This window comes from Schistocerca gregaria, chromosome 8, assembly GCF_023897955.1.
Source record: "Schistocerca gregaria isolate iqSchGreg1 chromosome 8, iqSchGreg1.2, whole genome shotgun sequence".
Taxonomy (NCBI): Eukaryota; Metazoa; Arthropoda; class Insecta; order Orthoptera; family Acrididae; genus Schistocerca; species Schistocerca gregaria.
Window position 1 is genome coordinate 356903980 of NC_064927.1, and position 18678 is coordinate 356922657.

At 40.5% G+C, this 18678-nt stretch overlaps 1 protein-coding gene across 2 annotated transcripts in view; it reads left to right on the top strand.

Moving 5' to 3' along the window:
• LOC126284198 (aminopeptidase N-like) overlaps positions 1–18678 on the top strand; it is a 1000437-nt gene that overhangs the window by 172129 nt on the left and 809630 nt on the right. The gene's annotated exons all lie outside the window — the stretch shown is intronic.

Here is an 18678-nt window from a genome sequence, read left to right on the forward strand (position 1 = left end):
CTGTTGCTATAGCAAGAGCACATATGTCGTAATAAATTCAGAATCAACGAACAGTTTTGACTTACAGAGTAGACTGTTAATATACATTTTTGTACTTCGTTAACTGTGAAAAATAAATCACTGCTGTTAAAATAATGTAATTCTTTTTTTATACCAGCAGAGTTGGATGTAACACACTTGTGTAACTCTTACAAATGCTTCTTAACCTAAAAGATTTTATCAAAAGTGTCAATATGTGTGCTAAAGGTATTTTAATAAGTAATAAAGGCAATTTAGATGGGGTATAAAGTGTGTGAAATCTTGCATATAATACCAAAATGATAAATAATTTTGTTTATTTGCGAGATATCAACTCGGTCGTTGTCTCTGGAGATGTTACATGTCCCTCTGTTCCCATGTCTGATCGTCTCCTGAGTACATATAAAAAGTGCATCTCGTTTTCTGTTAAATGATGTACCGTAACAAAACACCCTATTCCTTCCTAGTATGGAATACCCTTCTCCTTCATCTTCATGGAAATCGTGTTGTGCATATGATGATGGTATTTCTATTAGAAGTTGGTGCAGCTGATTACAGGTTTTAAATGAGCCATAGTACTGAATACAGCTGTCTGTGTTATATTTGCCATAAATGATATTTTTATTGATGCTTTAACTTCTCTCTCCTCACAATCTGGCGATACCAAAACTACAAGACGATGACAGTACATATTATCAGATTCAATACACTTACTATTCAGATACTGTTGTAATGTAAACATTACAATTTATTGTAATGCTGACAAATTTTAGAGCATTGTGGCGTTGAATAAGTAACATAGATGATATAAAATAATTAATTTGAGCCTTAAAACGTTTTCACTTAACTTCGACTAGGTACCAGGCATTTTTAATAATTCTTATCAATATTTTTCTAGTGACCAGTACCTCCGTTCTCCCCTCACCATGATACATACTTTATAATTCACAATCGTGGTTTATAGATAGATATGTGTGGAAAATAACTTGACGTAAACACTTGATAATCAAAATTAACATCGCATTTACTGCGTTGCCGATGTATTTTGAAGGAATTTTTAAATATTGTCACATTTTACAAGATTAGCAGATCTTGGTGCAGTGAGCAACTTGTGGCAATGGGATGAAACATATGATGCCTTTAACAGGCAGCCATCTGTTAGTGGTAGCGAGCAGCTGGAATATAAAACTGCTGCAGATTTTATTTCGCTTTTTCTGGGATTAGAGTGTTGAATTTAAATTAAAACTCAAGTTTGACAACTACGTATTATTAGTTTGTTATTTGTATTTGATATGCAAATGTTGGTTTTTAATTATTCATAAATGGTATGTTATGTACTCGTTCACATATTCCATAGCAGATGATGTACAGTTCTCAAAGATATTTATTTATGTGACATGTTACTCAGTCCGTAAATGTTGTTTTGGAAGTCAGTAATAAAAACAGACTTCGTCATTCTTTTAGACAATTCAGATAGTTAAATGTATTTTGTATAAATATTTAGAGTTCTTTTGCCATGGCACAGATGGAGCTACCCTATTATACTATGAAAACAGAGTTCGCCATTCTTTTATACAATTCAGATACTTTAATGAATTTCTTTTACAAATATTTAGGGTACTTTTGGCACGGTCGAGATGGAGCTGCCCTCTTACTAGGCACTTATTGTGGGAGGAGGAGACAGGTTGTGTGTCTTTTTTTTTTTTTTTTTTTTTTTACAGATAATTCAGGTTCGTTTGGATATTTTCGAGCGCAACCCTTCTGGAGCTACATTGGAATTGGCTCTTGAATTTTAGTACTAGGTTATGACTGGAGGAGAGGAGAGGAGAAGAGAAAGAGGTGTCTGATGTAATTTTTTGATAAATAATTCAGGCAGTTTAGTTACTTCTGAACACATACCAAATGGGGCTACATTTTACTCGTATTTGGCTCTTTCATTTTAATAGTAGGCTTCGATTGCAGGAGAGGAAAGAAAGTTTGTACACTACGCAGTATGTGTGCACCACTCAACTTATGTAATGCAAATCTTTGCGTTTTAGATTGAGGGTACGTAATCTTTACTGAATATTTGATGTGATTTTCTAGTACTGAACTGTAATTGGCTGAAAAGAGAAGAGGGTACACAACAATCCTGTTTGCATCATCTTGCATTTTTAATACTGTGCTATGACTGGCTACAGAAAAAGGAGAGGGAGATGGGGGAATGATTGTGACTTGATGTATACGTCAAAAATAATTTTATTTGACACCATTTTCATGCATCGCTTTAATATTATGCTCTGACTGGGCAGATTCTTCAGTTTTTCGCTGACTCAATTGGGCCATTTCCTCACTCTTGGATTTAAAAGAAGAATTAGTACTTCATTATGACTGGCTGGAAATAGAGGGAGGGGAGGAGGAGGAGGAGGAGAGGGTTTTTATTTTCCCATCAACAAATTTGGCTGTTTTCTGATACTATGTTCTGACTAGTTGGAAAAATGAAGGGGCATGGGTTGTAAAGCACACTTGGTATAATTCTATCGTCTTGGGATGTTTATTACTGCGCTATAATTGGCTGAAGATAAGGAAGAGGGGATGGGCTGAGGGCGTTAAATTTTCCGTTACACTATTGGGCTATTTCTACCATCTTGGACCTTTCAATGGACTCTTATTTTTTATACTGCACTATGATTGGCTGGTGGTAAGGAGAACTGCACTGTGATTAGTTAGAGACAGGCAAGGGGTTTTCAAATTTTCCTCTAACACAGATGGGCTAATTCCAACGTCTTTGATTGATGATGCCATGAGTCAAATAATGACATCACACATAACCTTCACGGTAACGTGTAAGTCACATGATGTTGTTCATGGTCATGATCAAAGGTCATTGACCGCTGTCTCTGAATGCAGGCAACAAACGTCTAACGTCAATTTATGTCCAGATTCGCCACTAACATCCTACTACGAGGTTCTCACATCCTTTCTTTTCTTTTTTTAACACACAGATCATCCGATTTGAAAATAGTATTCAGTAATGCGTAAATGACACCTCAGAAGCTACAACAGTTATTGCACACTAAATATATAAAATATTTGGGAATTAATTCTGGTATTATTGATTTCAGTACGCATTAAATAGAGAACGCACTTTGCACACGTCATAGCAAAAATGTTCACATTGCGAATCGTCCAATCTGGCACGCAGCAATGGCTGCTCCCTTTGAGAGAATCAGGAAACACACTTCCCAGTACGTCTGCTTGTTCTGCTATCTCTGAAAACCGTTTCTGATACCGATTACAATAAAGAATGGGTGAAAGACAATATTCGTCATGAAACTGGGGCAAACAGAGGCTGGGGCAGTTGCGTCCATGCTCACTGGTGCATATCGCCTAAAGTTTGTGTGACTGTGCGTGATTTTACGGGCTTGTTTTCTGTGTCACACTGCTGCAAAACTGCCTCCTGTATGTTTCCACATCTCACACATACCCTCTGTGGTCGTAATGAGTGGCCTGTGACGTTAACAGGTCGATCTTCTTCAGAGAAATTCCCTTTGTTTCAAGTAGTAAAGCTCGTTGTGAAGCATAGGAGACTGTCAATTTTTAAGTGTTTTTGCCATACGCTAAGGAAGAAATAAAATATAGGGTTTGTTCTCAACTACATATAACAATAACAATGGAAGATCAAATTAGAAATTTACTTTTTGCGTTTATTGTTAGTCAACGTTGAGGAAAATTCCCTTTTACACAGGAAATTTGCACATAGTCCTATGTTTGAGAGATTAGCGACGAAACATAACTTCGTAATGACTTAGAACTGATAACAATGCAATCTCGACATCAGTTTGTCAGCAGTAAGTGTAATCTCGTACTATATCAGAATTATTCCAAACAAGTATGACTTACTAGTAGTTTCAGCAATAATAATTTGCATATATGTTTAGTGTATCACTTTTGTTGTTCTTTTTTAATTTTTTTAATGCACTTCACTCGCATGGTACAGCAGTCTATTCTTGTAATGACCCGTATAGGGCCAGGACATTTTGTGGAAGGCCAGGACCTTTTGTAACAAATACTCAGAAAGCTAATACCGGGGTAAAGGGAACCCCAACCGAAAAATATAGGAGGGATTATCCAGTTCTAGCACTTGCCTTGCAAAAACGTGAAACCTACCGAAAATCTTCGTCAGAACTACGGATAAGAATTATTATTAATTTAATTCTCAGACAATATGTCCCAGACAAAAATGGAAGCCGTGTCTATGTGAAAATGTAATTGTTTCAGTGTCAAGTTGATGATTTCTTCAGTAAGTGCAGCATTCCTACACCTTGTGTGGAATGCACGCCTCTGTGATAAATTATACATAAAATTCTGTCTTCTGCTAGTCACTATAAGAAGTAGGAGAAAGGAAGGACCAGTAGATTAACAATCAATCGAGGTCATTAAAGACAGAACCGAGAGCAGAGGTGCAATGGGGAAAGCACTAGAAATTCCTCCTGGAGAAGTGGTATTCCTACAACTATCCACGAAACCTGATTTATGTTCAAGTGGTTTCGTCAAATCATTTCAAGTGACAGACAAGACAGTTCCTTCAACAAGGCGAAAGCTGATATTTTCCTTTATTTTTGTTCCGTCCGTACCGGTGTGCCATCCATTAGGACACTGATGCGAATGAAACGCTAAAATTCTAACCATCTTTCTTCTTTCATTAGCTAAGTTGAGCATGGGTGGAGCAGGGTAAATGCTGTTGCCTTTTTGAAAGACTATCCCGGTATTCATTGTAAGTGGTTTAGTAAAGGGAACGACTGGCTTTAGCTCTGAGCACTATGGGACTTAACCGCTGAGGTCATCAGTCCCCTAGAACTTAGAACTACTTAAACCTAACTAACCTAAGGACATCACACACATCCATGCCCGAGGTAGGTTCAAATGGTTCAAATGGCTCTGAGCGCTATGGGACTTAACATCTGTGGTCATCAGTCCCCTAGAACTTAGAACTACTTAAACCTAACTAACCTAAGGTCATCACACACATCCATGCCCGAGGAAGGATTCGAACCTGCGACCGTAGCAGTCGCGCGGTACCGGACTGAGCGCCTAGAACCGCTAGACCACCGCGGCCGGCCCCGAGGCAGGATTCGAACCTGCGACTGTAGCGGTCACGCGGTTCCAGACTGTAGCGCCTAGAACCGCTCGGCCACTCGGCCGGCAACGATTGTATGGCATTATTGGCCGGGAGGGTCCCGTCTGCTGTTGTTGAGGCGCCTGGTGCAAATCCTTGTATCTGACGCCACTTCGGCGACTTGCGCATCTTTGTGATGAGATGAAATGATTACTATACCAAGACCCAGTCTCAGATCAAAGAAAATCACCGACACGGCTGGGAACCGAAGCCTGCATACCGCAATAAATTACAGTTAGTCTAAATCAGAATGACTGGGCTTGGATCTTAACCACGTTCCACTTTATACGCATTACTAGTATAAAACGAATCGAAGTACCCACTTCTCGTGAAACGGCTGTTAAGTTTTAAACTTCAGCAAACTAACGGACGGGCTACTTTTTCATTCATGAACTCTCAGGCTAAGCAGTGGTAATCCTTTGTGGATATAATGCATCGTATGAAGTTAAGTTTGAGAATATATAATTTTTTATTGTTGTAATAAAACTCAAATGGCCTGATTGACCTGAAAGAATGTTTTCTCACTAAATCACAGTGATGTAAAACGACTGTCGCCCAGCGATCAATATTCCTCCACCATCATCACCAATAGCACTCTCAACATCCGCAGAGAGAAGTATATTTTTAGTGTAGCCATCCTTCTCCGTCTCAAGCCGTCCGTATCATTCCAAGGTAACTGCTGCAATCCATTTAACTAATTCCTTTCTTAAGACTATCTCTTATTCTCTTCCATGAATTTATCCTTCAGAGAGATATTTTACGAATTCACTACACCGAATTAATTGTCCATTCGATCTAGTTTTGTCTCCTGTGTAATGTAAATCGAAGTACTTCTTTTTGTTCTGATCATTATTTAATCTGCAGTGAAATTGGGATTGTGAGGCCGAAAGTGCAGGAGGTCAGGTCCATATGTAGGAGGATAAGAGTGGAGAAACTTCAGGATAAGGAAATCAGGCACAAGTACATAACAGCAATCTCAGAAAGGTACCAGTTAGTTGAATGTAGTCAGTTACAGTCATTGTAAAAGGAATGGACAAGATACAGGGACACAGTACTAGAAGTGGCTAAAGAATGTCTTGGAACAGTAGTGTGTAAAAGTAGGATGAAGCAAACAGCTTGGTGGAATGACACAGTCAAGGCAGCCTGTAAAAGAAGGCGTATCAAAAATGGCTACGTACTAGAACTCAGGTAGACACAGAAAGTTACGTTGAAGAAAGAAACAAAGCCAAACAGATAATTACAGCATCTAAGAAGAAATCTTGGGAAGACTTTGGAAACAGGTTGGAGACTGTGGGTCAAGCTGCTGGAAAACCATTCTGGAGTGTAATTAGCAATCTTCGAACGGGAGGTAAGAAGGAAATGACAAGTATTTTGGACAGGTCATGAAAACTGCTGGTGAATCCTGTGGATGCCTTGGGCAGATGGAGGGAATATTTTGAAGAGTTGCTCAATGTAGGTGAAAATACGATCAGTAATGTTTCAGATTTAGAGGTAGATTGGGATAAGAATGATGATGGAAATAGGATCACATTTGAGAAAGTGGAGAAAATGGTCAATAGATTGCAGTGCAATAAAGCAGCTGGGGTGGATGAAATTAAGTCGGAACTCATAAAATACAGTGGAATGGCAGGATAATTGAAATGGCCTGGTAGTCGGGACAGGTTCCATCAGACTGGACAAAAACAGTAATCACACCAATCTTTAAACATAGAAACAGAAAAGACTGTAACAACTACAGAGGTATCTCTTTAATCAGCGTTGTGGGTAAAATCTCCTCAGGTATTGTTGAAAGGAAAGTGCGAGTATTAGTTGACGACCAATTGGATGAAAATCAGTGTGGGTTTAGGCCTCTTAGAGGTTGTCAGGACCAGATCTGTAGCTTACGGCAAACAATGGAGAAGTGTTATGAGTGGAACAGCGAATTGTATCTATGCTTCATAGATCTAGAAAAGGCATATGACCGGGTTCCTAGGAGGAAGTTATTGTCTGTTCTACAAGATTATGGAATAGGAGGCAAACTTTTGCAAGCAGTTAAAGGTCTTTACATGGATAGTCAGGCAGCAGTTGGAGTTGACGGTAAATTGAGTTCATGGTTCAGAGTAGTTTCAGGGGTAAGACAAGGCTGCAACCTGTCTCCACTGTTTTTCATATTATTTATGGATCATATATTGAAAACAATAGACTGGCTGGGTGGGATTAAGATATGTGAACACAAAATAAGCAGTCTCGCATATGCGGATGACTTAGTTGTGATGGCAGATTCGATTGAAAGTTTGCAAAGTAATATTTCAGAGCTAGATCACAACTGTAAGAACTAAGGTATGAAGATTAGCATCTCCAAAACGAAAATAATGTCAGTGGGAAAGAGATATAAACGGATTGAGTGCCAAATACGGGCAACAAAGTGAGAACAGGTGGACGGTTTCAAGTACTTAGGATGCACATTCTCACAGGATGGCAACATAATGAAAGAACTGGAAGCGAGGTGTATCAAAGCTAATGCAATGAGCGTTCAGCTACGATTTACTCTCTTCTGCAAGAAGGAAGTCAGTACCAAGACTAAGTTATCTGTGCACCGTTCAATCTTTCGACCAACTTCGTTGTATAGGAGCGAAAGCTGGGTGGATTCAGGTTACCATATCAACAAGGTTGAGGTTACGGATATGAAAGTAGCTAGGATGATTGCAGGTACTAGTACATGGGAACAATGGCAGGAGGGTGTCCACAATGAGAAAATCAAAGAAAAACTGGGAATGATCTCTGTAGATGTAGCAGTCAGGGCGAACAGGCTTAGATGGTGGGGTCATGTTACACGCATGGGAGAAGCAAGGTTACCCAAGAGACTCAGGGGTTCAGCAGTAGAGGGCAGGAGGAGTCGGGGCAGACCAAGGAGAAGGTACCTGTATTCGGTTACGAATGATTTTGAAGTAATAGGTTTAAAATTAGAAGATTCGCCAATGTTAGCACAGAATAGGGGATTATGGAGGAATTTTATAAGGGGTACTATGCTCCAGACTGAACGCTGAAAGGCATAATCAGTCTTAAATAATGATGATGATGATGGATACTGAATTTCATTTCAGTCTACATTTTTTAGTAAGTGCTCCGAGGGCTGGTTTAAGGCCCAAGTGATACAAGCAGCCGCTTGGGGCGCTAAGCCTAGAGAGGCTCCAGGGGCTATGAAGTGAAAGCTTTGTATAAAGGGCGTAACACAATTTGTAGCGTAAACTGACAGAAGTGAAAGCATAGCTATCCTTCTGCCGCCGAGTAATGTGTCAGCAGTGCGCAAGTAGCAGCAAGTGGCTTATTTAGCGTGTAGTAGTCAAGTTGAAAATTGTTTGAGTGTTCTTAGTGCACTTGTTTACTTAAATCCGTCAAATCATTGTGTAGTTTCGTATCTAGCAGGGGCAGATTTGCATTTTAATATCTGTGACGTGTAAAGTCGCGTAGTCGTCTGTCATTTGTTTATTTATTTCAAATAGTCTTTGTACGTTACTGACAGTACAGTTAGCCTTCTGCTGCAGAGCAGTGTGTCAGCAGTGCGCAAGTAGCAGCATTACTGCATTTACTAGGCCGTCTTGTATTTTAATAACCGTTTAAATTTTGTGTTGAATTGTTTGTGCTCTCTCTAGATTAGTTCAGATGTTCTTTGCACAACAGTATTTAGCATAGATAGGGACTGCGACTGCTGTGTTCCGATGCGGGTTGAGTTGGCATCCCTTCACTCCCAGCTTCAGGCAGTGTTGACTTCGGTCACACAGCTTGAGGCCGCTGCCAATGGGAGTCACTGTTGGGGTCCGGACGCAGGTTTGTCGGGGACGGCCAGGCAGATGCCATTTTTCTTGACTTTCGGAAGGTGTTCGATACAGTTCCGCACTGTCGCCTGATGAACAATGTAAGAGCCTACAGAACATCAGACCAGCTGTGTGGCTGGATTGAAGAGTTTTTAGCAAACAGAACACAGCATGTTGTTATCAATGGAGAGACGTCTACAGACGTTAAAGTAACCTCTGGCGTGCCACAGGGGAGTGTTATGGGACCAATGCTTTTCACAATATATGTAAATGACCTAGTAGATATTGTCGGAAGTTCCATGCGGCTTTTTGCGGATGATGCTGTAGTATACAGAGAAGTTGCAGCATTACAAAATTGCAGTGAAATGCAGGAAGATCTGCAGCGGATAGGCACTTGGTGCAGGGAGCGGCAACCGACCCTTAACATAGACAAATGTAATGTATTGCGAATACATAGAATGACGGATCCTTTATTGTATAATTATATGATAGCGGAACAAACACTGGTAGCAGTTACTTCTGTAAAATATCTGGGAGTATGCGTACGGAACGATTTGAAGTGGAATGATCATTTAAATTAGTTGTTGGTGAGACGGGTGCCAGGTTGAGATTCATTGGGAGAGTCCTTAGAAAATATAGTCCATCAACAAAGGAGGTGGCTTACAAGACACTCGTTCGACCTATACTTGAGAATTGCTCATCAGTGTGGGATCCGTACCACGTCGGGTTGATAGAGGAGATGGAAAAGATCCAAAGAAGAGCGGCGCGTTTCGTCACTGGGCTATTTGGTAAGCGTGACGGCGTTACGGAGATGTTAAGCCAACTCAAGCGGCAGACTCTGCAAGAGAGGCGCTCTGCATCGCGGTGTAGCTTGCTGTCCAGGTTTCGAGAGGATGCGTTTCTGGATGAGGTATCGAACATACTGCTTCTCCCTACTTATACCTCCCGAGGAGATCACGAAATTAGAGAGATTCGAGTGCGCACGGAGGCTTTCCGGCAGTCGTTCTTCCCACGAACCCTACGCGACTGGAGCAGGAAAGGGAGGCAATGACAGTGTCACGTAAAGTGCCCTCCGCCACACACCGTTGGGTGGCTTGCGGACTATAAATTTCTATAACAGACCCTGTATCCATACTTGAATTGCCAAATCACGTATTTAGTTTTCCCACCGCTCAAAATATGTCTTTTTAAAAACTTCTTTCTTGTTTTATATTATTTTGGTTGTCCGTAAATATATTACTTTGTTTTTGAAGACTTCATTGGTTAAATAAAAAATAATGACACATTCCAGTGCACTAGGCATGCGAACTGCTTTGTGACCTTATTAGAATCAGAAAGGGACACAAATAAAATGCTAATGATTTGAATGATGTCCTTCACACGTACAGACCCTGAATAAACACGAACAAGCTCAAAATGATACATAAACTGGACATATATGTCATAAAAGAAGTCTGATTTATATTTTTAAAGTATGAGCACATTGACGAATATTATTTTTCATTTGCCTGTTCAAAAGAGAGAAAAAAAATGAAGAGAAGGTAGTCGGTCTGACTATTGGGTATTGGTTTCACAGGGTCGTTGTAAGCTATTTGATGCTTTATGCTTACTGGCGCCTGGGCAAACGTTTCTTATCCACTGTTTTGTTCTTGTCCGCTTTAGTAGAAGGATAAACAATTAGAGTGCCGACGGAGAATTAGATCTCTACCAGCCTGGAGTTTCAAAATGAGGCAGTGTGGCGTTTTTCTAAATAATTTCGAGAAAAGTGAGTTAAGTTAATCGAAACGTGAAACCAGTTCACTCAGATTTGAAGCAAAAGATAGATTTCTGTGCATCACAGACATCGTTGTTCCCCCAACATTCTACTTTGGACCGTCGTGTGAAGAAAGTGTGAGACAGTACGGCTGAGAGACAATGAGCCGATTTTTTTTCATCTGGAAGTGGATTACTGATGACCTGAAATCAAAATTGCAGTGATTGCCTTCTCTGACATCATGCAACAGAGAAAGCTGTAGCATGATAAACTTCATAGTTCTGGTTTAATTGCGACATCCTTGCATGACAATAATGTGAACAGTGCGTGCCTATAGAATTAGCACCATCTATGTATTATGATATACTTTTCTGTTGCATTTACAATTCATTCTTGAGTTTCTGCATTACTTTTATATTCTGCAACTAACTTTACTGCATGTGGCGAAGGTTACGTCGATGGAGGAAATCGACACTGAAGTGGTAACCCATTCTTGCCATTCCGGCTACTGTTTGTCTAACTTTTCCTGATAGCTTGTCAATGAACATAACGAGAAACAAACTGCTGGTACCTGAGGCAGTGTTTATGGAGCCCTAGCAACTAGGAAAACTTCGGCCTGCCAGCCGGGGTGGCCGAGCGTTTCAAGGCGCTGCAGTCAGGAACCGCGCGACCGCTACGGTCGCAGGTTCGAATCCTGCCTCGGGCATGGATGTTTGTGATCTACTTAGGTTAGTTAGGTTTAAGTAGTTCCAAGTTCTAGGGGACTGATGACCTCAGAAGTTAAGTTCCATAGTGCTCAGAGCCATTTGCTAAAACTTCGACCAATAATACTGATCCCGAGACGGGAGGAGCCTCTGTTACTCATTGCTGTATTCAAACTTTACATCTACAACTATATCAATACGATTAAAACCACCGTCAGTTATATGGCAGAAAGTACTTCCCATTGTATCAGATATTAGGGTTCTTTCCCGTTTCATTCACGTATGGGAGCGAGGGAAGAACGGTTTCTTATACGCTGTAATAAGTCTAAAGCTGTCTTTGCTGTCCTGGTTCTTGAAACTTTGTAGCTAGGCACTCGCAGGATACTTCGCGTCTACCTTCAAGCGTTTGATTTCAGTTCTTCAGCATTTACGTTATGCTCTCTCACAAATCAAGCAAACCTATCATTATTCGTACTGCCCTCCTTTACGTGCGTCAGAACCCTTGTAGTCCTGTTTACCAAGGGTCCAACATACTTGAACAATATTCTAGAAATGGTGGCAAGAGTGAATTGTAAGCAATCGCCTTAGTAGAGTGCGTTTCTCTAATGAACCGAAGTCTGCCAGCTGCTCTATCTACAGCAGTGTCTACGCACTCGTTTCATTTCATATTCCAACAAACTGTTATGCCCAGGTATTTGTATGAACTGACTGATTCCGACTGTCACTGTCTGATGTTGTAATCATAGTATACTATGTTTTACGGTTTGTAAAGTGCACAATTTCTGAACGTTTAAGGCAAGCTGCCAATCTTGGCTCCATTTTGGAAAAGATCTGACTGAATCTTAGTGGAGCTTTTTTAGACAGTAATTCATTATTTTTGACACCTTCATCTGCGAGAAGTCTAAGGGCATTATTAATGTTGCCTGCAAGGTTATCAATACACAACATAAACAGTAAGGGCGCCAACACACTTGCCTGTGGCACACCTAAAGTTACTTCTCCATTTGCCGATGATTGTCCATCCAAGATAATATCCTGAGCCTTCCCTACCTAGAAATATTTATTCCAACCATCAATTTCTCTTGATATTGCTTACGGTCTTACTTTCTTTCATAACCGCATGTGTCGTAGCGTGTGAAATGCTTTTTGGAAGTCAAGAAATTGCCTTGATTCTTGAATTTCAGGATATCGTGTGGGAAAGCGTCAGTTCTGTTTCACGTGACAGGTGTTTCCGGAATCCACATTGGTTGGCGTGGGGGAAGACATTCTGATGGAGAAACCTCATTACATTTCAGTGCATAACAGGTCAATCTGTATATTGAGCAAGCAGTGAAGAAAATTTCTGAGTAGGAAATAAAATCCATCGAGAAGGAATAAAAACTTTGAGATTTTCCGATGACATTGTAATTTTGTCAGAGATAGCAAAGGATCTAGAAGAACAGATGACCGGAATCGACAGGGTCTTGAAAGGAGGATATAAGATGAACATCAACAAAAGCAAAATGACGTGATGCTGACGGTATTAGATTAGGAAATGGGACGCTTAAAGTAGTAAATGAGTTTTGCTATTTCGGGAGCAGAATAAATGATGGTGGTCGAAGTAGAGAGCATATAAAATGTAGACTGGCAATGACAAGGAAAGCGTTTCTGAAGAAGAGAAATTTGTTAACATCGAGTATAGATTTAAGTGTCAGGAAGTCGTTTCTGAAAGTATTTGTATAGAGTGTTGCCATGTATGGAAGTCAAACGTGGACGATAAATAGTTTGGACAAGAAGAGAAAAGAAACACTCGAAATGTGGTGCTACAGAAGAATGCTGAAGATTAGATGGGTAGATCACCTAACTAATGAGGAAATATTGAACAGAATTAGGGAGAAGAGAAATATGTGGCACACCTTGACTATAAGTAGGGATCGGTTTGTAGGACATGTTCTGAGGCATCAAGGGATCACCAATTTAGTATTGGAAGGCAGCGTGGAGGGTAAAAATCGTGGAGGGAGACCAAGAGATGAATATACTAAGCAGATTCAGAAGGATGTAGGTTGCAGTGCTGCATCAGACCAATCTCAGGACTGAAGACCACAACAACAACAACAACATAACAGGTTCTAAAATATTGGCTATCTCTGCTGGAGTACGGCAGGGAAGATACAGATGATTATCGAGATGTTTGTGAGGCACAAACTGGCAATCAGAATTTTATTGAGGGGGCCATTAATAATTATTCTCGACAACTTAGATTTTCACTTGCTATTTGGTGCAATTTATTCTCCAAGAACTTTGTATTAATGGTTATCATCACGAAGACGCTTTCGTAATTGCGATGAATATAACGTTACTGCAACGTGGAATCGTTTGCCAGCCCGTGAGTCTGCAAAAGGCTGACAGGAGGAGCGTCAGAGATATTACAGTGGCCGCAGTAGTTTTTTTAGGGTTTGTGTACTGTGACAAATGCGACACGTGGAGCGACGTCAAGGACGACTGCTACCTAAGTGAGCTAAAAGCAGAGACGATGCATCCTTGTTTCAAGGCGAATCTCTCAGATTTCACATGGTTTTTGTAAATGCGTGCTGGCCGGTGAGGCCGAGTAGTTCTAAGCGCTTCAGTCTGGAACCGCGCGACCGCTACGATCTCAGCTTCGAATCCTGCCTCGGGCATGGATGTGTGTGATGTCTTTAGGTTGGTTAGGTTTAAGTAGTTTTAAGTTCTTGGCGACTGATGACAAATGTTAAGTCCCATAGTGTTCAGAGCCATTTGAACATTTTTTTTTTTTTGCAAATGGGTGAAGTATACTTAATATCTCCGGCAGTAGCTTGTGAGTTCATCCACTTGTATTCTACAAAACTCCCCACACGGTCATCTATAGCAGCAAAGTTCGAAGAGCTTGTGGAATCGCATTGATATGAAGTAACTAGATTTGCAGTTTTCGCCCGTATCCATCATCAGTGAAGTAAAGAAAGGTTGAGAGTATTCTGAAGTCTGGCGTCTCAGTTTTGGAAATAAAACTCTGGACGATTACTTCTACACTATAAAACTCAGCTCTATGCCAAAGCAGTTCAGTGGTTCCTGGCAACAGTCACTCTCAGTGAAATAATATTTTTGAGTTTATAGGTGATTAAAACTCAGGATCGGCTATTTCTACTGTTGTTACCCTGACTGAGATAACGCTGCAGTTGATAATGGACCAGAAATCAAGTTGTTTCACGAAACTTTCTGTAACATATAATTGCTACAGATGTATTTTGTTCCAGAGGGAGCTTGCAAATGGTGCTTGACAGAACCTGAAATATACTGTGGTTTCATTTTATTCATCACAAGAGCAACACAGACCATTCATCATCAAACAAACACGACAGTAACGCCACTGCGCACTTCTTTCTTATTTTACATTTTATTCGTTATTGGTAGCTAATAACCGCTGTTTTAAGCTGTTATGAATCTTTTATTCCCAATATATATATGAGAATGGAACCAGCTCTTCTGAACTCGTAACACGTAAGTGGTTCCTCTCTGAATTTAGTTCCCTATCCAAAACATTGTTTAAAAAAAATTCAAATGTGTGTGAAACCTTATGGGACTTAACTGCTACGGTCATCATTCCCTAAGCTTACAAACTACTTAACCTAAATTAACACACACACACCCATGCCCGAGGGAGGACTCGAACTTCCGCCGGGACCAGCCAGACAGTCCATGACTGCAGCGCCCTAGACTGCTCGGCTAATCGCGCGCGGCGACATTGTTTTGCCAGAGGTCCCTAATCACTAAAAGAGCTTGTAAGAATTTGGAAATAACTGTTTGTGTGAAAATGCACCTGAAGTGCTACTGATAAATTTTTCATTGACTTTTTATTTCAGTGTAAATAATTTAATGTATTTGATATAGATACTTATAAAATAACTGCATTTCATTAAGAATGTAAATAACATCCGTAAGACAGGAATTGAGGAGCATGAATTGTAAAACATGGCATTATCAATAAATGCTATTTGTAACTCTATGCTTTAAGGTACAAAATTTTTAGTAAATAGACTCATATATACAGGGTGTTTCACAACTCATGTTAACATTTTTAGAGGTTGTAGAGTGGATTTAGTAGATCAAGTTTTACGTATGAATCAGTGTTTGGTAACGTCATCCAACGACGCTACAGAATGTCAAATCTATAGGCGCCGGCGACAGTAAATGTATGTGTATAGAGTATGATTCCGTGATGATGTTACAGACTTTCAGGGACGATTGAGAAGGATAAATGTATCAGTTCGAGGTCAGGATCCCTGCACCGGAAACGAATGAGTCGAAAATTATAATAGAAAACAGTTCTTGTACCTTCGACAGTGGAATACATGCACCGGTACTGTGAAGGCGATAGTGTGGACCGAAACAAGGAAAAATTTCTAGTAAGCATGGGTCTGAAATGCTTAACTTAGGAGATATGAACACTTGAACAGTGCAGGAGATTTGTTTCCCACCAGCGAAGATGAATAGGTGCTCATAGCTTCTCAGGTACTCATTTTCTGTTCGTCATGGAAAATGATAGCCACAATAGCAGGTTCATGATCACCTTTCTTCTCCCGTCTTCCCTCGCCCTGGGCCCTCATACACACAGATATCGTCCAAGATTTTTTTGTTTGCTTTTACGTACTATCAACAGCAAATTAGAATGTATGTGTGCTTGAACCCTGTTTAATGTCGTGGCTCAATACGGCATGACTGATTTTTAAAATAATGATAAGTTGTTTTTGAACTTTCTTTTCCATAAATCTATGGTGCTCCACTGTCACGTAATATCAGTAAATTTCTACCCTAATTTCAGTTTTATTGTTGGTGGATTAGTATGTAGAGTTAGCCAATAGCCTATAGAATTCGTTACATTCCATATATTGATGAAAGCGCTGTTCTAACATTTCAATATCTTCTGGATTGTGAGTGTTATCGAAGTTTTAGTTTATGTGTGGTCCATTATTAAATTTCCGATATACGACAGTCAAAGCGTCTTCAAAGATATAACCACTACACTTTTTTTCGTGTAGTTTGCTGTTCGTAGCAATCGTTGGATAAATTAACTGTGCGATAGAGACTGCTTTTAAGCTGGTTGTTGGGGAACGAGTTGTTTTCTGTTTGTCTCCCAATTCCTGCTTTATTTTCAATTTCAATTATCCTAACATCGCGTGTCTCCATAGTTTGCTTATATTTGCGACGCCACCTAATATGCTACCGGATCTCCTTTTTCCCGGCGTAGTGCAGCAGCGCCGTTTGTCATGGACACTACGTCTCGTTGGAAGCCCCAGCGGAAATACTGAGCCATGCTGCCTCTACAGCCGTCCATACCTGCGAAAGTGTAGCCAGTGCAGGATTTTGGGTACGAGCTGACCTCTCGATTATATTCCTTGTTCACTCTCAGCCTCAGCTCAAAAGCTCTCAGGCAGTGTTCGGTAATTTTGTCAGCTTAATCTAGAAACCCTACTCCTTACAGAATTAGAATTTAATTATGATTCATTCGCTTTGTTAACGCAGTCAGTCTTGTTTATGTGAGAATACCTTCACAACTGCGAAGAAACCTGTATTATGCAATAATGACAACGTAGAACAGGCAACGAAGAACAACGTAACAACCCTTAGACAAATTCAAATGTATAGACCCTGACGTCAGAGAGCGAACAGTATAGTGATGTTGCGGCACGTTTCCCTTGCGTACAGCGAACCCGTTAATATCGGCCAACTCTTAATCAGTGAACCTGACGGAACACAAAACGTTAGACAGATTCGAGCAGTACTGAACGCAAACTCTAGGACAACGAATTAAAGACGACATCACTCTTGTCAACAACAGGTACGATGAGCCAGTGCAAAGGAGACACACAGCGCATACCGTCTACGTCTACATCGTTGCGCACCCACGCAAAACAGATGCAAAGTTAATCTGGACAAGAAACCAAATGAAATGCAATAATCCTGTAACGAGCCGCTAGTGATCTCTTATACCAAGATACTCAAAAGGTATCCCTGACCAACCTCTGAAAGTTTATCGGCGGAGTTGTCGTTCATCCTATAGAGCAAGATAAATAAAACGTCGATCACAAGACAGAAAAGGCGACTAATTAGCAACCCTTTCAGAATAAGTTATATGCCTGTCTTTTTTGTTAATTATAAACACGCTAGGTAATTACGAGGGGTATTCGGAAAGTAAATTCCAATCGGTCGCGAATTGGAAACTACTGTGAAAATCCGATAAAGTTTTGCACAGAAGCGTTGTGTTGTGTCTCTAGAATGCCCGTCGATCGTAGTACGTTGCTCCTGAGAACATGGGGAGCACGTAAAGAGGTACTGAAAATAGTGCAGTGGCCTGGTGAGAGATTTCACCCGATTTCGTGCAGCCCACATAACATAACTGTCGCGCGTTTCGTTCTTCATGGCAGTTCTCGGTCGCACTTTGCAGGGGCAATGAAGACGTTCGATCGAAAGTGTTTGTTCACCCACAACAGAGTCCTTGATTGGCACGTCCTGAGTTTCATCTCTACCCACATGATCTGCTGGCTGTGAAGACAACATTTTAGCATAGACAACAAGCTGTAGACGAGCATAGAGAATTGGTAGAAAGCACAGGTGGCTACTCTCTATGACGAGGATGTTGAAAAGTTGATATAGCGCTACGACAAATATCGAAGTCGGAGCGGGGACTGTGTAGAGAAGTTACTGTAAGGTGTAGCTTACTACTGCCAATAAGATTTCGCGACCGACCGGATCTTACTTTCCGAATAGCCCTCGTACTTATAATTTATTACTTGCCATAATACCCGATATGGTACGAATTATGTCATTAAGAGCAGTAGAGTGCTCATATATACAAAAGAGGGGGGGGGGGGGGGGGGTAGCGAGACAGCGCAGTGTTAATGGTATATATCGACAATACTTAGCGTTGTGGGTTGTAAAAACTAAGCATGACTTCTTTGGCTACAAAATTTAGGAGTGAAACATAATTTAGTGTGGAATCACTTAGAATTTGTGGACTTAGAACTGGCGGTTGTGCGGACTACCGTGTAAATTATGTCTTTAGAAGAGCATTTTGAGACATTAACAATTTTCTAGGATGCTTTGGGCTTAGAAATATGCATTTCAGCAAATTTATTGCCTGTATACTACCGCTGAACTTAATTCAGAATTTAATCTGGTTCACACTGACTTCGAACTTGTGAATTAAAAAGTGGATTAGCCCTTTACCCGCTACTAACCATTCACCAGTTTTCTCTT